Here is a 26,063-nt window from a genome sequence, read left to right as displayed (position 1 = left end):
TACTACTGCCTCTTTCTATAAATATAAGGAATATGGAGCTATTGCACGAGAATGAGAAGAAAATATAATTTTGCTTATCGGACATGGAAATAATGAATGGCATACAAAGAGGAAATTACTAAAACAGAATAACACGAGATATTGGAGCTCCAAAAGGGAAGATAGATGCATAAACAAGCAGCAAGATTTTACCTGCATAAAAAAAGGACAAACCAGTAGCCAGCAAAGACGACACCTAACTGTTAACAATAAGGAACAAGATGGCGCCGAGGACACATACACAGGACATCTTTATGCTGAATGAAGGAAGACAAGATACAATTCAGACAAAACTCAAGGTGGTCACCTAAATTATGATCACTAAATAAGGAAACGCTTTTGGTATCACAGGACAGTGAAGATGGCATGATAAATGACTGAGATAGAATTAGGTCACTAATATGTACTTCCTAACTAATTTCAAGCTGTTAGCAATTAACTGAGTTATATCAGTGCTGTTTCGTAATTAAAATACACAACTGCAGTGAAGACATCTGGAATCACTGTGTGTGTGAGAGAGAGAGAGAGAGAGAGAGAGAGAGAGAGAGAGAGAGAGAGAGAGAGAGAGAGAGAGAGAGAGAGACTCAACTACCATGAACTATAAACTTGCCTGGACTATTAGATTGTTAAACTTTAGGTGAGCCTTTCCATTGCTTTCTGTGCACTTTTCATCTTAGCACATTCGACGTATTTCCTTAAACTCCACTGAGGTTTGGTGTCCACTGTTGACAGCTGCCAATACACAGAGGTTGCATACATTGTTTCAGAGAAAATGGACAGGAAGCATCATGAGGATATGGTCACGGTTATAAAATCTAATACTTGTTTCGCAGTAAAACACGCAAGGATACAGTAACACATTAACAACGTAGGATACGAATGCCAATAACTGCTTGTTTTTAATTTGTTTACAGGCAGGTTTCATAAAAAATTAATAAGTTATTTCTCTTGACATCAGTAGTTACTTTCATTCGCTTCTTCAGAAATCAACTTCCATTATTAATGACGTTGCCCCGCTCATTAATACTGAACATAGGCTTTGCTTCAAACAACTTTTAAATCTAGTTAAGAATTTCACTACTAAGGTCAATAAGCATTTCTTGAAATAATCATTCAGTGCGTTTCTTCCCAGACCGCAATAACCTCAGGTGATGTGATATTTACCCATTTGTAATGATGATAACACTATTTCACTGCCTAAAAATCTCTACTCACCATCGAGTTTGTTCGCGTTTCGATACCAGGTCATTTTGTACTTTTTCGTCCACTTAGGAACAGTTTCAGTAATAGTAATAGTCTTTGGCTTAGTTAAAGACTATTCCGGAGGAGGAGGAGGAGGAGGAGGAGGACACTGCACCATGACTCCCAGAACATTGAATGATATGAATATGCACTGCGTAAATAAATGGGCTAATCTGCTATCAAGCTCTATTCCAGAGTCGTTTAAAAACATTCGCTGAAAGACTGGCCAGCTGCACTGACTAGTAAATACTCCCCACACACTCGTATGCAAGCTTGTGGGGTATCAGCTGCCTCTCCCTCCCAACATTCAAAGTGCATCTAAATGAGCCAGCTATATCGACCTCTTACTGATTCCGTGTGCGCTCTGAGGGGACATCCGTGGAAGAGGTTTTAAACAAAGTGACTGGAATAAATTTGCTTTCAGAGTTGATTGCATTTCTACGACATTCTGTCCTGAAGGAAGAAATGCTATCAAGTTAATAGCTTAGGGTATAATTTTTTTTTTTCTCAATAAAAGGCTGCATACTAAAGTGAATGATTAAGTAACCCTGTACACATTTGAGAATCATTTGCTTTATTTCACTTTAGGAAAAAGGTTGCCTGAGACGCACACACATACACACTAAAGCATAACTCACTGTCTCCACACCATGACTGTCCTGTAGCACTCCCTTACTGGCAGCTGAGTCACAACACCGGTTTGAGAACACCGCGGCATGTTCTCTTCCTTACTTTTCGTGACAGACAGATGGAAACCCGCGATGACATACTATTTACAGCCCCCACTTACTTCACTTATCTACCTGCTTAGCTAAGAACAAGTTAATTTACCCAAAGTGATGAATTTGAGATCTAAAACTCAAATACCATTTAATACGTGAACTAACGACCTGTTTTACATTAAGATTTCCACAATGAACAAGAAAGTAATGGTTAGTAGTCGCCAGATATCTTTTTAAATGAATTGTAGAATGTGAAATAATTTTAAGTGAATGTAAACTACTAAAACCAACAATAAACCAACATCAGACGAACAATTAACAGGTGCAAGTGTTCCATGATTGTCCTGCCACATCCAGCAGGACGCCAAGTGATCCATAAAACAAGTCTGCGGAGCACCGAAGCGTATCTACTCCCTTAATTTTGGTAGTGTACGGATGAAACCCATTCCAGACAAGCGATTCCCACTCTTTGCTACTAGTTACTTAATTTCCTATTTACTTATCAACCTACCCTACTTACTACCTATCCACCTACCTAATTATAGCCTGTTTATTCTACTGCCCAGCTACCAAGCCTATTAACTTCCCTATATACCTACTTACATACAACTGTCCTGCTTACCTACCTACCTGTCTGCAATTTCGTCTACACAAGAGGTACTTCCCTCTCCTAGAAGCACCAAGGCACTATCGCACAACGGGAGTCATCCAGCACTGATCAATAACTGAGGGATAAACGAAAAATAAAGTTGGGAGGGACTGAAATATGTAGCAAGGGTGAGGCTGGGTCGTGGGCTGCGTGACGACTTGTCAACCCGAGATTCCAGGAAAAGACATGAGGTACACCAAGAACGTAATGGAGATGAGTACGGGAGTGAAAGTGTAGGTAATGCAGGTCAGGAGTAAGGAACGCACGCTATGTAAATCCCAGGCGAATCTAGTCCTGTCTCTCCTTTGACGTCACGCAGGGAAGCAAACATGAATGAATTTTACTGGCGAGAAGGTGCGTCAATACAACGCTCCTGCGTGTGGGCGGTGTGCAGATCAGCAAGGTAAGGAGGCAGAGACGGGAAGAACGTCAACCACAAGTTTATATACGCCGCAGCAAATCAGGTTATTATACAACAAAAGAGAAATGGTAAAGAAAAAAATAAATAGAAAAAAAAACCTATTTGTCGTTAAAAAGAACTAGATACCATTAACTAGAAAGTAATCCAGGAATATTTAGGTGATGTGCAAAGATGAAAGAATCCAAAGAAAACCATGATTAGTAAGAGCACCATTAAATATACAGTATCAAATAATTAATGCAGAATATAAAAAAAAAGTCGAAATCTTTTCCGGAAATAGCGTTCGATAGCGCGGCTCACATACAGCTTATTGCAAACTCCGTGAATGGATTCATTCAAGCCCGACAACTTAATAAAGGTGTGATGGGAGTATTCATCTTAATGGCTGTTAACTGAACTACGTGGCTAACACTTACCATTGCATTTACTACTAAAACTGCTCTCTCTCTCTCTCTTGCTCAGTCACACACACACACACACACACACACACACACACACACATATATGGTGACGTTCCTAAGGGCCTTCCCTACACCACTCTCCGCCGGAAACCAGGACGTCAGGAAGCATCTCAGAGGCGCACAACCAAAAGCTTTGTCTCGTCCCTGAAGACTGACTGGTAAAGTTGTTGTGGGAGTCCTAGCAGTGGCTTCTGTGAGTGTGTTTGTGTCATGGTAATCTATCATGCTTTGCGTGTTTCTCTGACAGCACAAGGATAACGGTCAAGGGCTACAAGTAAATATCACAAAAATGCCATCCGCTGTACGCTGTGCCTCCTCTAGGCCACGAAGCCTCGGTACACGAGAGGCTATTCTGTGAAGGAAAAAATCGGCTATCAATATAATTTCTCTTATTGTGAAAATACACAAACTAAGCAAAAAAAAATGTGCACTAATTTCCTAAGGATGTCGCCTGCAGGTAAGAAGAGTGTAAGTCCAGGAATCTGTTTCATCATGACCACGAAGGGAAGCCGAAACTTACGAAGACGAGAAACACACACACACACACACACACACACACACACACGTTATATTCTACGACTTAGACACACAACCAAGGAAGCTGAAGCATCTAGCCAAAAAACGTAGATGATTTAGAGCATTCAAAAACCACCCAGGCGTCAGTTCGATTTTAAAGTGAGGCCTCACGTCCACCACTTCATTACACCGACTATTCATCCACAGCCAACAAAGGTTACTGATCTCAGGTTGAAAGGTGGTCACGAGGTTAACCAGAAATATTGCAGTGAAGATGAAACTTAAAACTCGATTAAATTCGGTAAAATCCTCTTATTCATCACGCGTGAGAGAGAGAGAGAGAGAGAGAGAGAGAGAGAGAGAGAGAGAGAGAGAGAGAGAGAGAGAGAGAGAGAGAGAGAGAGAGAGGCAGGTATAAGTTGATTAAGGCAAACGGGAAGGAAATTGTTCATCATCATTAACCTAACGCTGCATTCATCTAGGTTCACAATGGTGTGTATGTGTGTTCCTCTCATTTTAAAAATTTGCACTCACTTTGAATAACAATCACTGGGAAAAAGTATACGTAAAAGAAATAACAATTAAAACTTTCTTAAATTCACTTACCACCATAACAACCACCATCACCACCACGATTTCTAGATGCTGCATCCGCAAATACCATCATCACCACCACCACAGTCCCGCACATTCACCATCGCTATCACCATCACCACCACCGGTGTAGACAACACCGCCACGTCCACACAGAATGCCAGGCCAGCACACAGAGAGGCACAAACACGAGGGTCACAATGAGCTCGGTCGTTTGCCTCTGAAACACAAAACCGTCGTTCATCAGATGGAAGAACGAGGCAATGAAAGAGCAAACTGGTGTATCTCTCTCAGTATCAACAGTTTGGCGAAAAAAAAATCTCTTTTCTTATGCCTCATTAATCGTGCAGGCCAACAAACATGCAAACAAACACGCGGCACAGTCCCAGTGGTCACCTGCATGGCCGACAAGGGTTCATCGAGTCTGTGTTCACTGCCTCTGGTTCTGGACGAGTTTCGAAGCACTTTGTGAAGCCTGAGGGATTAATTTATTTGTTTGTTAGTGATTCAGCCTTTCCGTTTGTTACTATCGGTGAAAATACCTGAGTTTATTTTGGGTATAACTTCTGGTTTGTCTTTCTGAAATAAAACTGACTTATTTTCACTTACACACACACAAGAAAAAAAAAAAAAAAATCACATACACGTAATGACAGTTCACTATCCCGCATCAATTCTATGACCACTGTAGATATCATGTACTTCTTACTTCCTATTTACTTTCTATTAATGTACATAATAAAAAAAAAGTTTATTTTTAACACTCACTCTTTGCCTTTGTCTAATACCACGATGGCCGTTTTCTGCACTTACTCCGTCAATAGCACTTTTATTTTTCACCGAGTCCTTCATTGCCTGTTATCATAAAATCTATTTTCGTTTCTCTTTGATGTAACAGTGCTTCATCACATCCACTACCAGGCTTCACTTTCCTGACGGGAGCTATTCTGGTTCAATGAAGAGCTTCGAGCGGAATTTCTCAGGAGATTGCTACGTTCTTCTGTCTTCTCTGTTCAAAAATGACCCTACATTATTCTACAGTTCAGCTTGTGGTGTAGGTAGTAGTAGTTATACAGGACATACTTCGTTGTGTGTGTGTTTAAAGCTCCAGTATTTTTCCGGTAAGAGCGACGGCATGGACGCGTGCATCAGCCTCCCCACAATGGCTATGAAATGTAACACACTAAACTAATTAAGGATGGGAAACTGTATCGCGGTGGTTCGGTTTCTCTCACCGGCCGAGGTTATACGCCCCGAGCACCAGACAACTTCACTATGAGGAGGCACTACGGAGTTTTAGTTTTAAGCTTCTGTACGTTTTCTATCTTTCTGAATGACTGACTGGCCTCCTGCCTCTTGATTCGCTTCCACATTCTGTACGTTTAATACGTCTTTCTGACTGACTGACCGCCTTTCTTTGTTCGTTCTCACTTCGTTCTCACTCTATGTATGTCTTATTAATCTTTCTAACTGATTGACTGACTTTCTTAGTTCCTTCTCACTTTCTTTATCTTTTATCTATCTTTCTGCCTGACTAACCGACTCTCTCTCTCTCTCTCTCTCTCTCTCTCACACACACACACACACACACACACACACACACACAAAACAACTGGCTAGTCAGCAACACCATTCACGCCACACATGCAGATGCATCTCTTTATACCACTGTATGGGGAGAGGGGGTAGGGGTGGGGGTGGGGGGGAGCATTAGAAGACTTAATATTTTCCACGCCTTCTTCTACGGTCCACTCGTCTCACAGTACGAGAGATTTTAGCCCTGACGTAAGCTGCTAAGGGTCGAGGAGGGAGGGAAAGAGTGGAGGGGAGCGGCGTGAGGGTGCCGGATGGAGGAGAAGTGGAGAGGGGAATAAGAGGCAAGTGAGAGAAGTGGCAAGAAAGGTGTGTCAAGTAAACAAGAGGGAGAGAGGCAGGCACTGGGGAACAACGCTGGGCTGACGAAGGCGGCGGCGTGGTCTGTGAGAGAGAGAGAGAGAGAGAGAGAGAGAGAGAGAGAGAGAGAGAGAGAGAGAGAGAGAGAGAGAGAGAGAGAGAGAGAGAGAGAGAGAGTTGTAGAATCTGGAAGAAAAGTACAGTACAATCGGCTTGAACGACTTACGTGGTCAAATCCTTGGTGTGTATGTATGTGTGTGTGTGTGTGTGTGTGTGTGTGTGTGTGTGTGTGTGTGTGGCCAAGTAATGTCTTAACACTTTCTTCCAACAGCTTTGCAAATTTGTATCGAAAAGAAGACACTGAACAGTACAACGTAAACACACACACACACACACACACACACCATCATAATTTTTCTACTACTACTACTACTACTACTACTACTACTACTACTACTACTAATTCTAATAATAGTGATACCACCACCACCACCATCACAACATACATACATGATCATTATCAGCTGGTACACTCACCCTTCAAGATACACTTTACCTTTGACATTACACTAACAACCTTACAACCTGGCGCCAAGATCAACACTGGGCTCCAAGACTTCACCACCTTCAGAGCAGCACATCACCAAGTTAGCGGGAACGTAATACGGCCACCAGCATTACCATCACCAGTTTTAAGAGCGCAGCGCCTTATGTGAACCACCTCGCTTCCCCGTGATCAAGTTGCAGCCCTGAAGCATCAAGTAGTGTAGGTTGCTTAGCGTCACCTTTAATGGCTATTTCACCTCAAGTAGCCGCATATCACCTGAAGAAGCCAAGTCAGTAGTGCCATCAGCCTGTTGCCACTACTTTATTCCCATCCGGAGTCTGAATTTAATAAGTCTTCCTTTCCAGTACCTACTTTTCATCCTTCAATGGCTATTTCACCACAAGTAGCCGTTCCAATGTCGTTCTTGATGTATATCCCACTAGAAAATGACACATCAGTATTGGTATCAACTTGTGCTAGCCGCCTAACGATTCTCCGTCGTCTGAATTTAACAAGTCCTCCTTCCGAATACCTCCCAGAGTCACCCTTTCGTGTACAGGTTAGCACACCTACTCCTACCGTCTGCTCCTCACCCATCACAACACAGCGTGATACGGGATATACAAGAGGGCCTGAAGTATCCTCCGTATGCTCCTCTGCATCACCCACACCCACATCCAGCGCCCCTTCACCCACGGCGCCTCGCCGCCTTGTCTCTCCATAGCCTGCGACTCACTGAGTGTTTGGTGACGCGCTGCTGACACATTATCTTGACGTCTCCCTGTCACACCTTAAGTCAGCGCTGCCTCCCCTTCCCTGCCACCACCACCACCTCCTCCCTCGTCTCTCCTGATGCTGTAAACCTCGTAAACAAGTCGTAAAACACGTGTAAACAAGCAAGCTCGTCATGCTAGTTGCGTCAACTTCTAATTAGTCTTTTTAATTTACATCCATTAACTTTATTCTGTTGTTCGTGACTAATTATAAGCTTCCAGCACCACGGCCGCCTGTACGCTCTCGTTACCTTGTTGATTGCTACTGCTGCTGCTGCTGCTGCTGCTGCTGCTACTTTTATCATTTTGTTCTTTTTCTTCTTATTATTTCTTTCTTTTTCTTTTCGTCTTCATTTCTTCTTCTTCTTCATTCCTTCTTCTTCTTCTTCTTCTTCTTCTTCTTCTTCATTTTTTGTTCTTGTTCTTGTTCTTGTTCTTCTCCTTCTTCTATGCTCATTATTGCCATCTACTCATCGTTAGTGCTGTAGTTAATATAATTAATATAATAGTTTTTAGTGTTTTATCTGTACAACTTTTAACGGCCTCTAGTGGAGATTACTGATATTTCCAAGTATGTTTTCATGACTCCAGTGATAGTTTGAGTATTCTGCATCACTGGTAAAGACGCCTGCCTCTTAGACTACGATTTATAATTTCTGTAGCATCTGAATACAACTCTTATGAGAGACTAAAATGTTTATAAAATACTGGCCGCAGTGACTTGACTTTTCTTGCAACATCAAGTGGCCTGAGGTCACTCACATGCTGCCATTAACCACGATTTTCTATATAGAAGAGCATTCCGAGACTTCACTTCAGAAAAAAAAAAAACCTGCTGGGCCACCACGAAGGGAGGCCAACCATCCATGTCACTGAGAAATATAATCCATCAAGTTGAATATTGAAACTTGCGGGCAATACAGGCCAAAGTACACTCACATGCTGAGACAAACTACGATTTTTCATGGTGGGCCACTGCGAAAGGAGGCCAACCATCCATACCACTGAGAAATAAACCATCATACCGAACATCGAACCCTGCAGACGATACAGGCTGAAGATGAACAAAAATCACTGCAGTGTGCGCCATAATGCGATTACAGAGGGCGAGTAGGGAAGCTGCAACTCTCCCCTCTCTATTTACTCTCTTTGTATTGGTTTGCTTTATGTTTTCTGTTATCACCCTTCGTTCTAGAATTGCCGTTTTGCACCTCAGGAGGGAAAGCAAGAGTGCGTAACATTATCTCCTTTAACACACACACACACACACACACACACACCTTAACACTGTATTAAACCAAACCCCCTCAGCTTCCTCCCTTCACTTCATCTTTTACGTCTTGAGGGAATGAATAATAACGAAAAAAGAGAAGAAATATCAGGGAGGGTGCCGGGAAAGAAAATGGGGTCGAGGGTCAAGAGAAAACTGGGGTAATTTGGGAGGGTAACTGGGATATTTAGACTTCCCAGGAGAACTTTAAGCCTCCCCCACACACCACTAAGAAGAGTGGAGGAGTGAGGGGGAAAAAAAAAAAGTGAAGCGAGAAGTGTGTGGTGAGAAAAGAAGGAGGAAAGCTGGAGAAGAAAATATTAAGACGCTTTATGAAGTATTGAATAAAGGGACGAAGAAAAAGAGAGGGAGAGAGGGAGAGAGAAGAGGGATGGAGCGAAGGAAACAGACAAGGAAGGGGAAGTATATGATAAAAATAAGGTGTAAAAGAATCCTCGCGTAGTGGAATTCAATTTACATTTTTGCGGGCTTGTCTTGTTCATGAATTACGCTACAAGTGGATCTGGGCGGCGTTGTGAATACGTGGTGCTCGACAGTAATTAATTCCACTCGCTGATAATGAGGAAAATAACATTACATGATTATAAATTGTCGCTTCTTCTCTTTCTTTTCTATTTCGAGGGATTAATCTGTACGGAAGGGAGGGAGAGGATGGGAAAGAGAGGGAGGGAGAAAGTAAGTGTGTGGGACAGTTGTCTAGTGAATGTTTGTGATGCGCGAATGTGTGTGTGTGTGTGTGTGTGTGTGTGTGTGTGTGTGTGTGTGTGTGTGTGTGTGTGTGTGTGTGTGTCGTGGATAAGTAGTGCAAAAATAGTTCAATTTCATGAGTATTTAAGTTGCATCTCGCCATGGTAAATATTTCCGGTGCCTTATTTATTTATTTATTTGTTTTTTTTTCCGGTTAGTAAAGATTCAATATCTGAAGCAAAGGAAAAACTGCGTCGCCAGTCACTATAACTTCCATCTCTGCAGGCTTTCCCAGGCATCTCTTGGGCGAGTCAAAAGCTTTTCATTTCATTAACTCTTCTCTTTAAACTGACGGACTGTAAATCCTCACTCGTCTTCGTAAAGTGACATCTCTTTTTTTTATCTTATATAGTTATACGATTATCAGTGATTTGTACTTCTTTTAATTAACTGTCTCCAATTTTTTTTTTTTTTTTACTCTGCGTCGTAATGTTGCATCTGTTTATTTTCTGCTCTCATAAGATTATCCATAATTTCTGCTTCTTTTAACTATATTATTTTTTTTTTCACTCTACGTCTCTTTCTATCTTCTATCATACTATTATCAATTATTTCTGCTTCTTTTAATTGACGGTTTCCATTTTTTTTTTTTTTTAACACACTGCCGTAACATTGGATCTGTTTTTATCTTCTGCCAACATACGATTATCCATATTATTAACTCCATGTTACCCAACACTTCCTGGCTAAGAACTGTCCGCCTCGTCATGGACCCAAATTCAGGCCAGGGATCAAAAAAGTGAAGACCATCAAGCTCAATCCCCCAAAAGCCACGCCACCAAACTCACGCGGGAGGGAGTGATCAGTGGGTGAAGTATCTTAGTGACGCAATAAGTCTCTGTTGCTCAGAGTTTTAATGGAGTGTTAACACCTTCACATCGAAACACATGAATCAAGCTTAAAAACTGAGGATTCTTTTCAAAGACACGCGGTTCGTTCCAAAGTGTGTGGGCGAGTGGAGACAACTGTGTGGTGGGAGAGAACACATATTTCCTTCTGGAGTATAGCAAGTGTATGTGGGAGAAAATGTGAGGCAAGAAGTTCGTTATTAAGGCCAGTAAAATAACAATGAAAATGATTCTCTCTCTCTCTCTCTCTCTCTCTCTCTCTCTCTCTCTCTCTCTCTTGCTCGCACGAAGACACTAAGATGGAAAACATGAAGGAAAATGGATGAAGACGTCTGGCCTCGCCTATAACACACACACACACACACACACACACACACACATTTTCAAACACATACATGAAAGAAGACTTAGTTCGTGGCTGTGGGAAGGCAGAGGGAGCAAATGTGAGGAGGAGGAGGAGGAGGAGGAGGAGGAGAAGGAGGTGGAGAAGGAGTATAAGAAAACAGAAAAAAAAGGCCAGGAAGATGAAAAACAAGAAAAGGAAAGAAAAGAAAAATAAATTTAAGCAGAAAGGAGAACATATGAGCTGGAGACAACGGTACTTACTGAATCCAGAGAGACAAAAGAACAGTTCACCAAGACTTACGTTCTTAGAAACCAAAACCTAAAAAGATATTTCCACCTTTTCGATGTGTTTTTTTCCCACCAACAAGAGAAATGGGCAGGCACAATTTAAACTGGAAGATGATAAAGAAAAATAGAAATTATGTACTAAAAAGGAAGAACTGAGAAGAGTTTTTAGGATTTTTAAAATTTTTTTCTTCTGCTAAGAAAAAAAAATGGCAGAGAAACTATTTTAACTGAAAGAAGATGAAGGAAATGCAATATATATATATATATATATATATATATATATATATATATATATATATATATATATATATATATATATATATATATATATATATATATATATATATATATATATATATATATATATATATATATATATATATATATATATATATATATATATATAAAAGCAGGAACTAAGAATTTTTCTGTTTCCTAATCCGTATTTTCCCCCCCACCCACACACACACACACACACACAAAAAAAAAAAAAAAAAAAAAAAAAATTATATATATATATATATATATATATATATATATATATATATATATATATATATATATATATATATATATATATATATATATATATATATATATATATATATATATATATATATATATATATGTAAATAAATATATATATATATATATATATATATATATATATATATATATATATATATATATATATATATATATATATATATATATATATATATATATATATATATATATATAAAGGAAATAGATGACGAACTAGGAAAGGTTGAACGAAACGAAAAAAAAAAAAAAACGAGAAAAAAACTGGTGAATAAACGAGCACTACATGCACTCATTGACAATAAAACAGAACAACAACAAAGAACCAATGACAAAGTGAAGGATGACGGGAACAATACTCATACTTCAAAAAGAAGGAGAAAGATGCTGAATACACAGGGGAGGATGAAGGAAACGAAGAAAAAACCCTAAAAAAACACGGAAAAAGTGAATATACGGGTACTTCATACACTCTTTCACAATACGACATAAGACAACAAGGAATGATTGACAAACTGAAGGATGGGAACAATACCTGTATTAAAAAAGGACGTAAAAAGACACTGAATATACAAACACACTTTCCCAATGCCAAGGTAACGTCAAGGTAACCAGCTCAGTGAGGATGACGGGAACACTCCATTCCACGCCCTAACGACCTGAGGATGCTGAGGCCAAGAATCCAGAGCAGACTTTTATAGGTACGTCCAGCACACAGGGGAGAAAAAAAGGGGAAAAGAAAAGGTTCGTGAATATGAAAAAAAGACAAGTACCCAAGTTAGAAAATGTAAGAAAATTCCTGGCATGTGAAAAAAAAAAAATGAAGGAAAGTCGTGATATCGAGACAAGAAGAACACAAATGAAACACGTGTTGTTGATATTACTAAGAACTAAGTCTGTCTGTCTCTCTGTTTCTTTGTCTGTCTCCTTGTCTGTCTGTCTGCTTGTCTGTCTCATGTTTTTCTTTTTTTTTTTTTTTCCAGTAATGAGGTTGAGTTAAGTGATGAAACTAAAACCATTCAAAGCAGAAAGGTCGATAACCCTAACTGAAAAGTAACGAAACTCCAAAAACTTCGTGTGGTAGATTTGCCATTTGTTAACGTTGAGGGGCAGATCCCATTAATTCTTCCACCTTTTGTAATTCTTTCCTTTGGATTACGTAGAGTAGTTTACATCATTCCGACACGTATTCATTGTTATTCTTTGTATCGTCCTTTTCATCGTCGTTTTCACCGCTTATCGTTGCTCCTCTACGTTATTTTCAACATCAATTCTTCCTTCTTTTGTAATTCCTTCCGTTGGATTGGAGTTGTTTGTATTTTGTATGATTGGAGTTGTATGATTTTGTTATTCATTGTATCGTCCTCCACATCATCGGCCTTTTCATCCCCTGTCGTTGTTGTAGTTCTTTTCAACATTAAATAGGGTAAAGTGGAAAGGTGTGGGCTTGACCAGTCACAGGAATTATAGAACATCAGCCGGACGGACAAGATCATTGGATAAGTGAAGGAGTGAGGCAGCCAAACCTCTTCAGGCTCGCCTCTTCATATCACATCGTCACGTATCCTTTCATAATTTCATCACCCAGAAGGCACCAGTGATATGAATACTCCCTGCGATGTTATTCAAGAGATTGTGGTGGCAAGGAGTCAATTTGTAATGTCTTAATCCGGTGATAAAGTGACTGGTTAAGATTGAAATTTCATCACTATTGCCATTTTTTTATTTATTTATTTATTTATTTTTTTTTTACGATTTCAGTGGTGGACAAATTCTTCTCCTGACCTTCTTCACTCATCTGTCGGTTGCCTGCCCATTAAAGGTCATTCCTACAGAACTTTTTATTTTATCTTTCCATTTATGTATCCGTCTGCCCTACCGTCATTTTTTTTTTACGATATCTTGGTTAATAAAATAAAAGCAAACACGTTGCTCTCCCTTACAGAGATGACTCTTCACTGCCTTACCCACCCGACGAGTGAAATAAAATGCCAAACAGCGACAAGTACAGACTCACCCTCTCCACTCTAATATAAAATGAGAAGCAAAGTCGAAAGCATTTCATTTAGCTTCACACCCACGCCACTCCTAATGGCTCAGCGCTGTCATGAGTCTGGAATAAATCACGAGGAAGAAGTTTGTTATGCTGGATCTCTTTCGCCTCATGTCAGCCTTCGAATCTCTGAGAAAAAGAGGCGGATGTTTAAGATTCTTTTTCGTTCTGAAAGGATATCCTGTTCGTATAGAAGCTGACTGATGTGTAATTACCGTCTATTTATCTGTGTGTGTGTGTGTGTGTGTGTGTGTGTGTGTGTGTGTGTGTGTGTGTGTGTGTGTGTGTGTGTGTGTGTGTGTGTGTGTGTGTGTGTGTGTGTGTGTGTGTGTGTGTGTCGGTGTGTTATATTTTTGTAAATAAGAAAATAGAACGAGATTTCTTTTCTTCTTCTTGTCTTATGACACAAAGATGAATGAAAACTCAGAGTTGTTTCTTATTTATTGTCTCCATATATTTTGTTATTTGCATTTCTTTGTCATAAAGTTTGAGTGAGCATCAAACAGTTTTTACTGTAAATCTGCATTTATATATCATTTGATTCTACTTCGTTGTAAAGTAAAAAGAAAAAAAAAGTTATCTCAGTTTCATCAAAAAGTTTGCAAGGTGTTCGAGTCAGCAAAATTAATGCTCTGAAGGCCACGACTGTACTTAATGCTCTGAAGGCCACGACTGTACTTAATGCTCTGAAGGCCACGACTGTACTTAATGCTCTGAAGGCCACGACTGTACTTAATGCTTTGAAGGCCACGACTATACTTAATGCTCTGAAGGCCACGACTGTACTTAATGCTCTGAAGGCCACGACTGTACTTAATGCTTTGAAGGCCACGACTATACTTAATGCTCTGAAGGCCACGACTGTACTTAATGCTCTGAAGGCCACGACTGTACTTAATGCTTTGAAGGCCACGACTATACTTAATGCTCTGAAGGCCACGACTGTACTTAATCATGACAGCTCCCTGACGTCACTGGTAAATCTAGTATCACACCACCACATTCCCCACGACGTCATCGCCGCACCAGATATCACGTTCATTTCGGAATGTTTATTAGTATCAAGCCACGACCTTTAAGCCTCACGCCAGCACATCCTTCACATAAACGACCGCCGCTATCAGTTACCGTTATTAATCATGTTGCTCTTTATACAAGCTTATGGAAATTTATAATGCTATTAGTGGTTCAGCTACCCTGTGTGTGTGTGTGTGTGTGTGTGTGTGTGTGTGTGTGTGTGTGTGTGTGTGTGTGTGTGTGTGTGTGTGTGTGTGATTTCCAAAATTCGAAGATTTGCACGCTTCACAGTATTCTTTTATAAACAATGGTGAGTTTTTAATTTTTCAAAGCTCCGTGGTAATTCGGCAATAACAAATACTTCACTTGATCCAGTATTTGTAAAATAATCCCAAAATATACACGATAATGGGCGCTACTACTGACGCCTAAGCCTCTACACTGTATCTTCCACTAAGAAATATTGAATACACAATTTTCTCACTCGTTTGAACAAATAGCCACATATATATCAAATTAATGTAGTTTTGTACATACGCTTGAGGAACACAGCTCAAGTCTTTTATTTGTTTCAGGATCCCTATACTTATGTGTGTGATTAAGTAGAGGCATCGTGCAAGGCAGCGGTTCAGGGCCAGCACGCCGCCATGTGCTGTCTCCATTGTTTCGTAACCTTGAAAGAAGTAATTGCCACGCCCATCACTGTCTTTGAAAAAAAAAAAAAGTATTATTTTTAATGATGTACTGCGTTACACTTTAAAGGCGCTGCTAAAATCCAGTCTGTAGTGATTCCGAAAAGTTCTAAGTATGAAGCCGTGTAGTGATGCTCAATATTCACTGATCATTATGTTGAAATTCATCGATTTACACAAATTGATGTTTTGCGCCGACACTTTTCTATCTTAGATGGACTTCAAGACAACAGCTACGAGTTCATAGCATACAGCCACAGCTCATACCCAGTGACACTCAGTAAGTCAGACTGTATCAGATTGTTATGGCTCGAGTTACAAAGAACCGTGAGCCTTGAGTGTCCTGTCATGGGTTTGATCCCTGCCACCTCCTTTTTACCTGTATGTTATTTATTCACGAGCAATCCAAGCGCTCTAAAACACGCTCATTCTCATAAATCTGGATCAACCATAGATGTTTCTGATATTTCGTCTGTTCCAAGTTATGCTGGATAGTTCCTTAATATTTGTGAGAGTTTTAGATGAATGGTTTGCCAGAGATATGGTTGGCATTATAGTTCTATCGGTTATTTTATATACCGTTATTTTTGCTACACAGACATCAGTCGCAGGCAGGTTATGCTTGGCTCATATGGAACATTCACCCGCATACTTACCTGCCAGAAAGAAAAAAAGGTCTGTAGATTAATTATGTCAGTTTTGTAATAGTATACTCGTTAATATAAGTGACTGATGAACATTTAACGTTTTTCCTTGAACTTTAATGTCCTATATAATTATGATTTAGTATCCGAGAGAGAGAGAGAGAGAGAGAGAGAGAGAGAGAGAGAGAGAGAGAGAGAGAGAGAGAAAGAGAGAGAGAGAGAGAGAGAGAGAGAGAGAGAGAGATTCCCTATCATACAAGCTGCGCCACTGTGTTAACATTTCATTATTGTCTTTCATTATTGTCTTTCTTCTCAGTGTCCTTCCCCCTCTCTCTATCTCCCTCCCTCTACCTACCCTCCTCGCCCTCTTTCCCTTCCTCCCCACGTGGCGCCAGTGTCTCATCACGTCCCTGTGTTGGCTCCGTGTGTCATCTGATGGCTTCGTCATACAGAACTGTACACTAATCGCATCCCTTGGTCCCTGTTTGCTCTCGAGTCCTGCCAATTCCATTACGTAATTATTCGGGCCATTATGGGGAGGATAAACAAAAAAAGAAGGCAATACTCAGAGAGATGCATGATGATGTTTCATTTGGGTTTAATTTGACGAAGTGTTGCACGGAGGAGGGTATTACGAAGCCGGGCGTTGCGTTGCCATGTAATTTGTTCCTGCCTCGCTCCGTCATTTCCGCACCGCCGGGATGCTAATGTTGTAACACACGAGAGTGGCGCATTGCATAAAACTTAGATTAGACAGACTTGGGTAGGCAGAGGTTGGGATGACTGCTTGATGCTGCTCTCTCTCTCTCTCTCTCTCTCTCTCTCTCTCTCTCTCTCTCTCTCTCTCTCTCTCTCTCTCTCTCTCTCTCTCAGCATTATTTATTCTCTCCTCTTATTTTTTTTTTCATTTCTATCTTCTCTCCATATTCACTTTCCTCCTCCTCTATTTCCATTTCATCCCTTCCTCTCCACAGTTCTGATTCTCTCCATTAATTTTTTATCCATTCTTTATTCATATTCTCCCTTCCTCCACTCTTGTTTTCCCTTACCTTCCCTTCTCTTCCACCCACTGCTCCTTCTTTCCTTCCTTGCTGCCAATTTCCCTCCTTTACCCTTTGTTTATTTTATTCTTTCTTTTATATTCCCTTTCCTTTCTTACTTTCCTTTCCTCCTTCCATCGTTACTTCTCTCTTAACGTTTAAGTTCTCCCTCCTTTCACTCCTCCTACAGACGATGAAAGGGAAACAAGGGGAAAAATAACGTGCCCATGATTACTATTCACTCTGACTACCACCTCACTCCTTCCTTTCCCTGCCACCCACACTCCACTGAAAGCATTATAGAAACTCTCATGCAAGAAATACGTACATATTTATTTTTATGTGTGTGTGTATGTGTTGCTATATTTTTTCCTGTGTAGTAGTAGAGGCGTTTCAGAAACTGGAGACGTGAGAGAGAGAGAGAGAGAGAGAGAGAGAGAGAGAGAGAGAGAGAGAGAGAGAGAGAGAGAGAGAGAGAGAGAGAGAGAGAGAGAGAGAGAGAGAGAGAGAGAGAGAGAGAGAGAGAGAGAGAGAGAGAGAGAGAGAGAGAGAGAGAGAGAGAGTTGATTAGCTACTTTAGTAGTTACTTGATAGACAGACAAACAGACAAAAAGCACACACATCAAAAATTACTCCAAAAGGAAAATAGACAGACAGACAGACAGACAGGTATAAAGACATTAACTTTATCAATAGGAGACAGTAAAACAAACAGACTAAGACATAAACAAACAAAACACTAAAAGATACACATACAAACATACAAACAGAAGAGTAAGGAGAGGTAGACAGACAGGTCAGCAGAAGAGGCAGGACAGATAGACAGATAAGCAAACAGGACAGACAAGGAAGGAAGGAAGGAAGGAAGAAGAGCGCAGGATTGTTTGCTTGTTTAAGGGAGAAGTAAAACAAAGCCCCACTTCAGAGCCCTCAGCCCACCTACCCTTTCTTTTTCATCAGCTTCCGAGGTGTGAGAAAGAAGTCAGAGAGAGGCAGGGAGAGGGAACAGGAGGAGGAGGAGGAGGAAGTGAAAGCAAGTGAACAGGGGAAAGGATATAACTGAGTGAAGGGTGGATGGATGGAAATTACTGATGATGGAAAGGAGGAAGAAGAGAGAAGAGCGAGGAGGAGGAGGAGGAGGAAGAGGAAGAGCGTTAGTTGAAGGTTATTGTAAAACAACTATAACAAAGCTGCACATTTACATCACCTCAGACAGGGCACACACACACAACGAGGGCCAGGTCAGTGGGAGTGCTTCTTAATTAAGGTTAGAGGACAAGTTTGTCTCCACCCGAGGTTCTTCACTGATTAAAGTTCCAGGAATGAGAGGCGAGATGAAAGTGTGCCGGAGTGGAGTCCCTCAGGATACATCGTTGGGTTTGGAGAACACAAACTCTCCTGAAAAAAAGTGGTGTCGCTCGTTTTTTATTTCTATCCTCTCTCTCTCTCTCTCTCTCTCTCTCTCTCTCTCTCTCTCTCTCTCTCTCTCTCTCTCTCTTTCTTCCTGGCCTTCATTATCCTCCCTCTCTTACGCCTCCACCTCACCTCCCTTCACGTCAGCCTCTCTCGACAACACGAGGCTCGCGACACCACACGGCAGAAGTGCGTCGCGTCCCACCATTGTGTTCCTCCCGTCATTCATACCTTTGCGCGAACACTGCGCCTGCTCACAAATGTTGTCTCATGAGCGGCTTTCGTCTGGGGAAAAATGCCTCTTAAATTAAGCTTTTTGAGAGGGCGAGTTACGGCCCAGACTCCAGAAGAATCACGGCAAAAGGCGATGCTCTTCCTACTTTATATATCACCGAACCCTAACGCTCTGGAACGCACGAGGGACACTGTAACAGAGGACACGTCGAGGGAAGTGCCAAAGTGTACAGTGACATATACATGGTAACTTCTGAACTGCGACACTGGGTGGAAGATGAAGGGGGGTGGCACTGAAGGAGGTGGAACAGAGAATGTGGAGTGCCTACTGAGGGGATGAAGGGAGGGGATCACGCAATGGGGTGTTGTATTTCAGAAGGAGAGGATGAGAGAGAGAGAGAGAGAGAGAGAGAGAGAGAGAGAGAGAGAGAGAGAGAGAGAGAGAGAGAGAGAGAGAGAGAGAGAGAGAGAGAGAGAGAGAGAGAGAGAGAGAGAGAGAGAGAGAGAGAGAGAGAGAGAGAGAGAGAGAGAGAGAGAGAGAGAGAGAGAGAGAGAGAATCAGGCCCTTCCGGTAAGGATGAAGAAAGGAAGGAAGGAGAGAAGGAGGAGGTAGAGACAGCGCTAGGAGTAATAAGGAGAGGCAGGGAGAGAGGAGGAGGAGGAGGGAGATGAGACTAAAATAAGTCACGTATTAAAGTTTTGCATGTTTTACTTTGGAGATGAGAAAGTGTAGCATAAAAGTTTACATGTAGAGTACCCGGGCTCTTTATTTTCTCTCACGGAGCGACACAACAACGACAACAATTTTCTGGGCTGAAATTTACGTTCAAATATTCGTTTTACTTCTCAAGAAACTCCACAACATTACTGGAGTTACAGTAAATAATTTTGTTCTGTGTGTCTGTGTAATAATAATAATAATAATAATAATAATAATAATAATAATAATAATAATGTCTGTCTGTCTGTGTGTGTGTGTGTGTGTGTGTGTACTCGAATATATGCTCAAATATTCATTTTACTTCTCAAGAAACTCGACAGCATTACTAAAATTAGTGTAAATACTTTTCTTGTGTGTGTGTGTGTGTGTGTGTGTGTGTGTGTGTGTGTGTGTGTTCATTAGGGCAGACGACACAAGTCCAGGGAGAAGACTAACAAGGGGGTCACTAACACATTTAGCCTCTCACGTACCTGAAGGTAGGAACAAGATTATAAAGGATTACAAAGGATTACGAGCAGCAAAGGACCTTCAGATGCTTGTAAGGCTGATGGACTTCACTCTTTTAAATCAGTCTATTATCAAGAGCAAATGAGCAGTATGGCATTAGTGGGTCTCGTTTATCCCTTCTGGTAAATCTCGCTGGAACAAGAAAAAGTGATCACTCATTACTGCGGAAAACAAATCGGGTCTACATATGAGAATAACAGAAAAATAAGGTACAATTCACAACTGCGTTTGTTTAAAGGGGAGAGTTTAAGCGGCATTGTATGTTAATGCACTAAGTGTAGAGTGTAGGTATGGCCAGGGTGGGTTTGTCTAGGGTGTTGGCAGGCTGTGTTTGTCAAGGGATGGTTGGGGAACGTTACCCAGAGCTTTCCAGTGAGGGGGGCAGTGAATCGCGCCATGACTACGTACTGAATCTATATACTTTCCAGTGCGGGTTACTGTATTTGAAACCATTAAAAACAAAATAAACGCGTATTCATTTAATAACATGTATAGTTTGAACAGCACCAGTTTCATCTTTCCAGAATAGCCATATTTTTTTTTTTTACATGAAAGGTCATTCTTGCTTTTTGTAATCATTGCTTATTAATTGACTATGAAGTAATCAACTGGTGAGAAAAAGACCACCTCAGGTCTTTCGTGAGCTGCGGCACTGCGCCAGTCGATGCCAGATTCTGCTTACGAACTTTTTCATTCTATCCCATTTCTTGTCTGGCCTCCCACCACTGCGTCGATAATCTTTTCCGGGTTGAGTCCGTCAGTCCCTCGCTTCATTTAGTGTCTGCCTTCACGGAAACTTGAAAATGTCCTGCCAGTCTTCATTTATGCTTCATTATAGTTTATATTATAACGTCTTTCATTTTGATATATTTTCCTTGACCATGCTAATATTTCAATGTTTCAACGTTTCAAGGTTTTAGTTCCTGCTTTCACACTATTTGCCTTCCATAATAGCCATAAGTTACCAAATCATAAATTAATACCACATAAGTAGGAAATTCAAAGGCCTCCAAGAGTTTTCGATGAGGTGATTTGCATGCATTATTCCAGCGAGGAGAGATGATGTCAAAATTATGAACCTTGGCCGCACACACACGAGACACTGCAGAGATTACTAATACTAATACATCACCATGTCTGAACTTTGCAGGAATCTGATGCTGTATTATGGAAACCTAATCAAACAGTATATAATTTTACTGTCAGGACCACCGCGACATAATCCCCACGCAAGGCTAACAATAGTAATCTTCCAGGCAACTCCTGCGTTTGCTGAGAATTGTATGTGGTGGTTACCAAGAGCAGGGAACGGTAGAGGCTTACTGGAACTGAGTTAGGTCATGGCCAAGGCAAACAGTACGTTATTTCTCAATTAAATAGCGTTTTTAATAGCATTCTCTTTTTGTAGTTAATGACACTGTCTGTTTAAGCTTAAGTTTCGTACATCCCTTAATAACCTTCTTAATAAGTAGTAAGTTAGGTTAGGTTAGGTTAGGTTAGGTTAGGTTAATCTCTCCCTAATGTATTTTGGCATGTATTACTCTTAGGTATACGAGTAAGTATCTTTTCCCTTGATTTGGTGCATAATTTCCTGGCTGTGATAAGATGCTAGTCTCAAACTAAGAACGACAAAAGGAAGCTGGAGAGACAGAGAAACAGATAAAGATATATTATATGATAAAAATACATAATAAATAAATAAATAAGATACAAGTAACGGGTTAGACTTGAACAGACAGGCAGTCGACAGATTTTGATACATAGAAAACTGGCGATGGCTGTTGTTCTATAGTATATGCATAATCTCTCTCTCTCTCTCTCTCTCTCTCTCTCTCTCTCTCTCTCTCTCTCTCTCTCTCTCTCTCTCTCTCTCTCTCTCTCTCTCTAACGTTGTAGTTAAAGAATTCTTACCACCTCAAGACATAGACTGCGATAACTGTACACACACACACACACACACACACACACACACACACACACACACACAAACACAAAGAACGGAAGATTGATTACCAACATAAAACCGCGAAGAGAGTTCATCATGGACTTCATACGAACGAGAAGTGGGTGAGAGAGAGAGAGAGAGAGAGAGAGAGAGAGAGAGAGAGAGAGAGAGAGAGAGAGAGAGAGAGAGAGAGAGAGAGAGAGAGAGAGAGAGAGAAACATCAATTTCTTATCTAACCTTCCCACGAACAAATCACATGCACAGGAACTGCAATAATGTCAATGAACGTGTAAGACCTTTTACAGACTGACCTTCTGGTGTAAAACTTGAGAATCCTGGAAATAACCACCAAATAAAGAGGAATACCATTTATCTAAAGAATCCTTCCATAAAAGATTAAAGCATTATATAGGGCGTAAGAGAAGTATATATAAGAGATTAAGGGCAGGCGAAGAAGTTTTAAGGTCACAATATAATGAATTAGTTTGAACAGTCAGCAAGTTAACGAGGAAAGCTAAGGGCAATTATGAATTAAAGGTAGCCAGCCAGGCGAAGACGGACCCCAAGGGATTTTATCACGTATACAGGACGAAGAATAAGGATACTGTAGGTCCATTAAAGGCAGCAGATGGGGAGCTGGTTAGTTCTGGGGAGGAGATTAGTAAACTTCTGAATTATTATTTTTTAACTGTCTTCACCCAGGAAAACATGCAGGATATGCCAGATAGTGAACAGGTGTTTAGAGCAGATGAGTATGAGAAGCTGACAAATATTTCCATAACTAGGGAGATAGTGGAGCAAGAGACAGATAGGCTAAAAAAGTTCAAGTCACCAGGACCTGATGAAATATATCCCAGAGTACTTAAGGAATGTAAAGAGATTATTAGTGAGCTGTTAGTTTCTGTCTTTAGGAAATCACTGGAGTCGGGTGAGGTACCAGTAATGTGGAGGCAGGCTAATGTAGTACCCATCTTTAAGAAAGGAGACAAAACTTTAGCGTCTAATTATAGACCTGTCAGCTTAACTTCAGTTGTAGGTAAAATGTTAGAGTCAATAATAGCGAGGAACATTAGGGAACATTTAGACAAACATAACTTGATAAATCAGTCACAGCATGGCTTCACGAAGGGGAAGTCTTGCCTGACAAACTTGTTAAGTTTTTACAGTAAGGTGTACGAGGCAGTAGATAATGGTGATAGTTATGATATCTTATATCTGGACTTTAGTAAAGCATTTGACAAGGTACCCCATCAAAGGCTCCTGAGAAAGGTTAGGGCACACGGGATAGATGGGAGGGTGTTAGGCTGGATAGGGTCATGGCTTAGCAACAGGCGACAGAGAGTGGTAATAAATGGCTCGAAATCCGAGTAGGGTCATGTCATTAGTGGGGTGCCACAGGGATCAATATTAGGGCCATTGTTATTTCTAATGTATATCAATGACTTGGATAGTGGAATTAGTAGTGATGTTAGTAAATTTGCGGATGACACAAAGATAGGTAGATTAATTAGGTCAGAATCGGATGCCATCGCCTTGCAGACACTTAGATAGAATGAATGAATGGACGGATAGATGGCAAATGCAATTTAATATCAATAAATGCAAAGTGCTTACCGTAGGTAGAGGAAACCCACACAATAGGTACACATTAAACACCAAATTCTGGTAGGTACAGGGTACGAGAAAGATTTAGGAGTTATAGTTAGCTCTGAACTCCGTCTAGGGAAACAATGCATAGAAGCCAGAAACAAGGCAAATAGGGTACTAGGATTCATTTTCAGGAGTGTTAAAAGTAGAAGGCCGGAAGTAATATTAAAGTTATACTTGGCGCTGGTCAGACCTCATCTAGACTACGCTGTGCAGTTCTGGTCCCCACATTACAGGAAAGATATAGGTCTATTAGAATCAGTACAGAGGAGAATGACTAAAAGGATACAGGGGATGAGGAGTATTCCTTACGAGGCGAGGTTGAAGCTGTTAAATTTACATTCTCTAGAGAGACGTAGGTTAAGAGGGGACCTGATAGAAGTCTTTAAGTGGTATAAGGGTTATAACAAGGGAGATGTGAGCAAAATTCTTAGGATCAGCAACCAGGGTAGAACAAGAAATAACGGGTTCAAGCTTGAAAAATTTAGGTTTAGGAAGGAGATAGGAAAAAACTGGTTCTCAAATAGAGTGGTAGATGAGTGGAACAGACTCAGTAATCATATAGTTAGTGCTAGGACACTAGAGAGCTTTAAGAGAAGATTAGACAAGTTTATGGATGGGGATAACAGATGAAAATAGGTAGGAGTGTTTCATACAGGGACTGCCACGTGTAAGCCTGGTCGCTTCTTGCAGCTTCCCTTATTTCTTATGTTCTTATGTTCTTAAATATTTCCTGAATACATATTTTTCTGAGGAGAATTACGCAGGGAAGGAAAAATCAAATACATTCCATTTATTATTAAGGCAACGTATATCCTGTTTCACCTGACACAACCTTCTGCTTCCCCTCTCGTTTCCTTCACCGCCCTTCATCTCTTCACTGTCCGTCTCGCATCAGGTGTACGCCAAACACCACTCTTCACTCATACCAACTCTCTCTCTCTCTCTCTCTCTCTCTCTCTCTCTCTCTCTCTCTCTCTCTCTCTCTCTCTCTGTTTCTTCTTTTCTTTTTCTAATTCTTGAAAGAACACAAAGTTTTCATTTGATAGCAAGTTATCATGAAAGTTTAACGAAAGATAAAAATAAGCAGCAGCTTGAAATAGGGCTTAACAAATGCAATGGTGACATTTCAATGAATGACATTTCTGATGTGCATGTGTGTTGTGAGAGAGAGAGAGAGAGAGAGAGAGAGAGAGAGAGAGAGAGAGAGAGAGAGAGAGAGAGAGAGAGAGAGAGAGAGAGAGAGAGAGAGAGAGACTATTGTGCAGGAGAGATGAGGTCACCTTTCCGTGGCCATGGTGAGACACTTGCCTACCACTCGTGACTTTTATTATTTTTTTCTTTACTGTTAATTTTGTAACACAAGGCGAGAGGTGTGACACAGTGTCTCCATGGCTGTTAAATACTTGACTTGATTGCTTACACAACTAGCTGGTATGCTTGCATGCGAGGAGTGACCCATCTCATTATTTTCCACAGTAACTATCGATAAAACACGAAACTTCAACTTTCACTTGGGCCAGCCACTTTTTAAGGAACAAACCTTAAACTGCTTTACACAAAGTGTCTAATTAAATAAAAGGGAGAAATGAAGTTCCTTGTGACATGACAGGGGTGGTGTGTCGGGCAGGGCCAGGGGCAGAGTGGTGAGGGAGGAGTTAGGCTAGCTGCAGCAAAGGTCATAGTCTGTGTCATCATGAAATGTGACACTACTTATCATTACAATGTCTAGTTTGGTGTGTCAGCGTGATGCTGCAGCAGGCGACCGTGGCTCTCACACTCCGGAGTCTGCCTCTCCCCGCACACCAGAACAGGCGCTACTCACCAGTGCACGACGCCTCGTCTGTCCCTCAACACTGGCACACTCTTCCCTTCGTCAGGGTCACTGCACGTCAACACTCCGAGAAAGAAAACACAGGAACACGTTTGGCAAGCTGCTGCACACACCCGCCTTGTCCCGCGTTCGGTGTACGATAATAGCAAATGTCATTTATAATCATTCGTCTTTTCACATCTATATATCATGAAATTGTGTTTTCTTTTTATTTTCTCTTTTTTTTAACAAAAGAATAATAAGAATATAGCTGTAAGACGCATAAGAAGAAGAAGGAAAAAAAAAAGAAAACAAGATGACTAGCGGCAGATCATGTCGACATTTTGAAAATTTTCTTGGCTTGCCAATATAATATGAAGGTAAAGTCAAAATAAGATTGATTAGGAAAAGAAAAAAA

The 26,063-nt window shown here is 40.8% G+C and overlaps 1 protein-coding gene across 21 annotated transcripts in view; it reads right to left on the bottom strand.

The window, feature by feature from the left end:
* Positions 1-25,783, bottom strand: part of LOC135098042 (uncharacterized) — a 35,211-nt gene extending 9,428 nt beyond the window's left edge. Inside the window, exons 1-4 of one of the 21 annotated variants that reach the window (XM_064000249.1) lie at positions 25,658-25,783; positions 18,573-18,763; positions 5,041-5,119; positions 4,660-4,864 (exon numbers count right to left, since the gene is read on the bottom strand). The gene's annotated coding sequence lies outside the window, so the exon portion shown is untranslated. The other 20 variants (XM_064000241.1, XM_064000231.1, XM_064000248.1 and 17 more) reach the window with 20 other exon arrangements.
* Positions 25,784-26,063: the final 280 nt, after the last annotated feature.

This window comes from Scylla paramamosain, unplaced genomic scaffold (genome assembly GCF_035594125.1).
Source record: "Scylla paramamosain isolate STU-SP2022 unplaced genomic scaffold, ASM3559412v1 Contig41, whole genome shotgun sequence".
NCBI classification, from domain to species: domain Eukaryota; kingdom Metazoa; phylum Arthropoda; class Malacostraca; order Decapoda; family Portunidae; genus Scylla; species Scylla paramamosain.
This window is presented reverse-complemented; position numbering and strand designations above follow the sequence as displayed.